This window comes from Alligator mississippiensis, chromosome 11 (assembly GCF_030867095.1).
Source record: "Alligator mississippiensis isolate rAllMis1 chromosome 11, rAllMis1, whole genome shotgun sequence".
Lineage (NCBI taxonomy): Eukaryota > Metazoa > Chordata > Crocodylia > Alligatoridae > Alligator > Alligator mississippiensis.
This window is the reverse complement of record NC_081834.1, coordinates 6,135,489-6,141,497: the sequence shown is the minus strand read 5'-3', so window position 1 is coordinate 6,141,497 and position 6,009 is coordinate 6,135,489.

Below are 6,009 nucleotides of genomic sequence, written 5' to 3'. Positions count from 1 at the left end.
TGGGTGCGACCCTCCAGCCAATTCGCCACCCACCGGACTGTGCAGTCATCCACATCACAGCCTCTTAACTTGTTCACCAGTATGGGGTGGGATACCGTATCGAAGGCCTTCCTGAAGTACAAGTATACGACATCCACCCCTCCTCCTGTGTCCAGGCGTTTCGTAACCTGGTCATAGAAAGAGACTAGATTGGTCAGGCACGATCTGCCCGCCACAAACCCGTGCTGGTTTCCCCTCAGCATAATTTGCCCTGCCGGGCTCTCACAAATGTGAGCCTTGATAATTTTTTCAAAGACTTTACCAAGGATGGAGGTGAGACTGACCGGCCTATAGTTGCCCGGGTCCTCCTTCCTCCCCTTTTTGAAAATGGGGACCACGTTAGCCCTTTTCCAGTCCTCCGGGACTTGGCCCGTGCGCCACGAGCATTTGAATATTCCTGCCAGTGGCTTTGCAGTGATGTCGGCCAGTGCCTTCAGCACCCTCGGATGGAGCCCATCCGGGCCTGCCGACTTAAAGGCATCCAGTTCTTCCAAGTGAGTCTGCACCACCTCAGGGTCTACGCATGGAAGTCTGGCGCCTTGCTGCTGCCTCTCTACAACCCCAGCGAGAGACTTGTCGTGCCCCTCGCTTAGGAACACTGAGGCAAAGAACTCATTGAGGAGTTCAGCCTTGTCCCCCCTGTCTGTCACCAATTGTTTCTGCCCATTTAGCAGGGGTCCTATTCCTCCCTGGGCCTTCCTTTTACTCCCAATATATCTAAAAAACAATTTTTTGTTGTCCTTTACTTGGGATGCCATCCTCAGCTCCATGGTAGCTTTGGCCCGCCTAACTGCCTCCCGACAAGCACGAGCAGAGGAGGTATATTCATCTTTAGTGATCTCACCCTGTTTCCACTTTTTATGTGCTCCCCTTTTGGCCCTTAGGCTGCCCTGGATTTCTCTGGTCAGCCATGGAAGCCTCCTGGCCCCTTTCCCTCTTTTGCCTCGCTCGGGGATCGTCTTGCTTTGTGCCCAAAGGATCGTTTCCTTTAGGCACAGCCACCCTTCTTGGGCACCCATCCCATCAAAACTCTTGGTCCCCCACAGATGCAAGAGCAGACTAGAAGGAACTAAGTCTGCTTGCTCCGCAGCTCCAGTGCACTAGTTTCCTGCTGACTTTTCCCTGGTCCAACAGTTTGGTTCATTTCCTTTACAGGTGCAGTGAAAAACCTGCTCAATTTGGAAGATGAGAGCTTATCTGACTGGTGATAGAGAGCAGAGACGCTCCTCTTTAAAGGGACACTACCCACGTGATAACCACGCTCTATGGGGATTTGTACACACCACGTTTTTTGCCCTTTCTTGAGCTGCAACTGTGTGACTGTTTGCACGAGCGGGTTTTCCGGATGATTTAAAAGTTTTTGGTATATATTAAACCAAAACGCCTCGGACGTAGTTTAATTTGACTCGCTGGGAATTAAAGGGTCACGTCCATTGATTTGTTGCATGCAAACACAAAGGCACTTAAAGATGTGTAATGAGCCCCTTTGTCCACCAGATGGTGCTGCAACTTTTTTGTAGTTCACCCCTTCAAATCGCTTTCAAATTGCTCCAGCTTTTTCTTTTTCTTGTGCGGTTTGCCAGCAGGGCAACGGGCAGAGGGTAAATGGGGGGCCCTGGGCTGGGGGTGCAGCAGTGAACCGTCCCTCTCTCCTGCAGTGCTGGCCGGGCACTGAGCTTGAAAACCTAGTGCGTGCAAACACAGATGCGACACTCCAAATCTTAATTCATTCGAAAACCTAGTGCATGCAAACACTGATGTGATGTTCCAAAATAAACAACTTTACATTATATAAACCTATTTAATTTAATGAGAATTAAAACCCAATGGCTGTAAATAGCCCAAAGTTGAGGGACATGGATGTGGGCTGGATCCCTAGCTGGCCCAGCTCCATGACTTCAGCAGAGATATATATAGCTTTGCTCCAGGTAGCATTTTCTGCTTTGCCTGGATTTTTCCAGTTCCTTTTTCCTTTATGCACGTGAAGCTCTTTGGAGCCATCCTGTTTTGTCCATTCCCCTATACAATCTGTGGGTTTCCTCTGCTGCTTCTGGTTTTTCATGAAGCCACAGAAGGAGAGAAAAATGTAAGGTAAAATGCCATCAGGGTATCATAAGACCTGGCAAAGGGACTCAGGGATTGGATGTGAGTAGCTATTTTGAAACAGGTTAGATTTCCCCAATGAGCACATCCCTTTGACTGAGTCTGATTCAAACACCGCTCCTGTGGGTTGTTCTGCACTTCGTTGGTGATAGCTGGCTCTGGGGGTTGGCATCCCCCGTGAAGAAAGGACTGAAGGGGCCTCAGCATCACTTCTCCTTTTGCCAGTAGAGGACGTGGGGCTGAGGCAGGCTGGTGGAGGAGTATGGGGAAAGGTGCCCTCTTTGCTGCTGTCTAGGCTGCACCCAATAATTGTACATTTTTGCTGTGCCAAGTCCATAGCCCCTTCCTTGCTTGTCAGTATGGGACACACTCACGTAACACCAAACAGCTTCCTGTGGCCTGTATGGGCGATGTGCACGCTGGAGAACGTCAGCCCTTGATGCTTTCCAGCGGGGCAAGCTGCAGAGGAGACAGAGACTGCAGAGACAGGCAGACAGGCAGGGAACAACAGACCCGATTCCCACGTAGTGCGGGTGGACATGGCTCCATCGACTTCAGCAGAGCTCCAGAGGGATCCTGGCTGGATGTCTAACCCAGGGGGTGGGACTTTGTCTCTCCTAGGGGCTTTTGCTACGATGCCATGTTACCAAAATATATGACTAGGTTGGGTGGACCCTCTGCTGGTGTGAACTGGGTCTCTTTACACACACACACACACACACACACACACACACACACACACACACACACACACACACACACACGCTCCCTTTCATTTTTGCTGCCTGAGACCTTCTGATCCGCAGCATCTGGAACTAATCTCCAGGAACTCAAGCGCTTGGCTTAATTGAGGAGACTTTGTTATCCATTTTTTAACATAGTTAAAATAATTTGCAGAGCCTGACAGTGTGTGATGACTCTTGGCAATGCAGACAGCCTTGGCCAAATGTGCCGGTGCACAAGATCATGCGGGCTCCATCCTGCCAGCGCTGCAAGGGGAGTGCGTTCACACAGCTGCTTAGGTTCCTTCCCTCTTTATCAATAGCTTTTTGTTCCAAATGGGGACGAGGTATGAATTTGTGTAAGCGTTAGGGAACGGTAATTCAAATCATTACAGGCAGAGCCCATGATCACAAAGCCCCCAGAGATAACGTCTTCCAGCTTCTGGGATGGATTCTCCTTCTTCATCAGTGTAAATCAGGAGTCATTTCACTAATTCTTCCACTCTGGTTAGCACTGGTGAGGCCTCACCTGGTGTCCTGTGTCCAGTTTTGGGCCTCGCATTTCAAGAAGGATGTGGACAGACTGGAAAGAGTCTGGCAGAGGACAAGAAAAATTATTAGAGGCCTGGGAGTCAGGACTTATGAGGAAAGAGAGAGCTAGGGTCATTTAGTCTGGAGAAGAGAAGATGGAGGAGGGATTTGATAACAGTCTTCAAATACCTGAAGGGTGATTATAGGGAGGATGGAAGTGGACTTTTCTCCGCGGCCATAGGGGACAGGACTAGGAGCAATGGCCTCAAGCTGCAGCAGGGGAAATTTAAGGTGCCTATACACATGCATTGAGGCTGCTCCAACGCGCTGTAATTACAGCGTGTTGGAGCAGACTCAATTAATTAATCGACAGACATCTGCTGGGAAGAGCAGATCTGACCGCTCACGTAGGTTCCTAACCGTGTTACAGGACCTCCATCTAACCCAGGAGGTGCACAGCCCCACCAGGGGAGACACCTTGTTGGACCTGGTGCTGGCCACAGGTGACGATCTGGTGAGGGGGCTGCGGGTGCTCGACCACCTGGGCGACAGCGATCATCGCCTGCTGGAATTCACCATCCAGCGCAGGGTGTCAAAGGCCCGCAGCAAGACAGCTGCCCCAGACTTCAGGAGGGCGGATTTCAATGAGCTAAGGAGACTAGTCGGGGAGGCACTGAGGTCCCGGAGGGGAGGGGAGTTGGGAGTCCAAGAAGAGCGGTCATTCCTTAAGGAGACGATCCTCCAAGCCCAAAGGGAGGTAATCCCAACACAGATCAAAGGGGGCAAGAGGGCACAAAAGCCCCCATGGCTCACCAAAAGCATATGGGAACGTCTCCTAGCTAAAAAGGAGGCGTACACCCAATGGAAGGGAGAGGTCATCACCAGGGAGGACTATACCTCCGTTGCTCAGGGCTGTAGGGGGGCGGTCAGGAAGGCCAAGGCGGAGATGGGACTGGGACTAAAGACCCGGACCAAGGACAACAAGAAGTCCTTCTTTAAATACATGGGGAGTAAAAAGAAGGTACTGGGTAACGTAGGGCCTCTGCAAGACACGCTAGGAAATCTCATGGTTACACCAGACAACAAAGCTAACCTCTTTAACAATTTCTTTGCCTCCATTTTTCTGAGCAGGGACCGGGTCACCCCCCTCCCCACCAGGACCACCGTAGGCCCCAGGGGAGGCGCAGCGAGGCCCAGGGTCAGAGAGGACCTAGTCGGGGAACTTCTGGAGGGACTGGACGTATTTAAATCAGCTGGTCCTGACGGTCTGAACCAAAAATCTGGAACCAACTTCCCAGGGAAGTGGTCCTCGCTCCTACCTTGGGCAAATTCAAGAGGAGGTTGGATGATCACCTGTCTGGGGTCTTGTGAACCCAGCATTCATTCCTGCCTGTGGCAGGGGTCAGGCTAGATGATCTGTTCAGGTCCCTCCTGACCCTAGCTACTATGATACTATCTCCACCCCAGAGTGCTGAGGGAATTAGCAGAGGTCATTGCGGGACCCCTGACACGGCTTTACGAGCTCTCGTGGTGATGTGCTAGAGGACTGGAAAAGGGCCAATGTGGTTCCCATTTTCAAAAAAGGGAGGAAGGAGGAACCAGGAAATTATACACCAGTTAGTCTTACCTCGGTCCTGGGGAAGCTCCTTGAGAAAATTATCCAGGAGCCCATCTGTGAGGGGCCAGCAGGGGAGATTATGCTTAGGGGCAACCAACGTGGGTTCTTTCAAGGCAGGTCCTGTCAGACCAACCTGGTGGCCTTCAATGACCAGCTTACAAAATCCTTGGACACAGGTGTCACAGTGGACGTAGTCTTTCTGAACTTCAGGAAGGCCTTCGACGCGGTCTCTCACCCCATTCTCGTTAAAAAATTAGAGGACCGTGGTGTCTATGTCTACACAGTCAGATGGGTCGCCAACTGGCTGGAAGGCCGCACCCAGAGAGTGGTGGTGGACAGGTCTTATTCGATGTGGGGGGAAGTGGGCATGCTAGAAGGGAGGAATAGGCTGCAATTGGACCTAGACAGGTTAGAGGGGTGGGCGGATGAGAACAGGATGGGATTCAACACTGACAAGTGCAAGGTGCTGCACCTGGGGGGGGAAAGACCCAGCAGCATACCTACAGGCTGGGAACTCCCTTCTCGTCAGTGCAGAGGCAGAAAAGGATCTTGGAGTCATTATGGATGCCAAAATGAACATGGGCCGACAGTGTGGGGACGCGGTCAGGAAGGCCAGCCGTACGTTGTCATGCATCCACAGATGCATCATGAGCAGGTCCACGGAGGTGATCCTCCCCCTCTATGCGGCACTGGTCAGGCCGTGGTTGGAGCACTGCATCCAGTTCTGGGTGCCGCACTTCAGGAGGGATGTGGACAGCATGGAGAGGGTCCAGGGGAGGCCACTCACATGATCGGGGTCAGCAGAGCAGGCCCTACGAGGAGAGGCTACGGGACCTGAACCTGTTCAGCCTCCACAAGAGAAGGCTGAGGGGGGACCTGGTGGCCATCTACAAACTGGCCAAGGGGGACCAGCAGGCCATGGGAGAGTCCCTGTTCCCCCGAGCGCTATCAGGAGTTACAAGGAATAACGGTCATAAGTTGACGGAGAGTAGATTC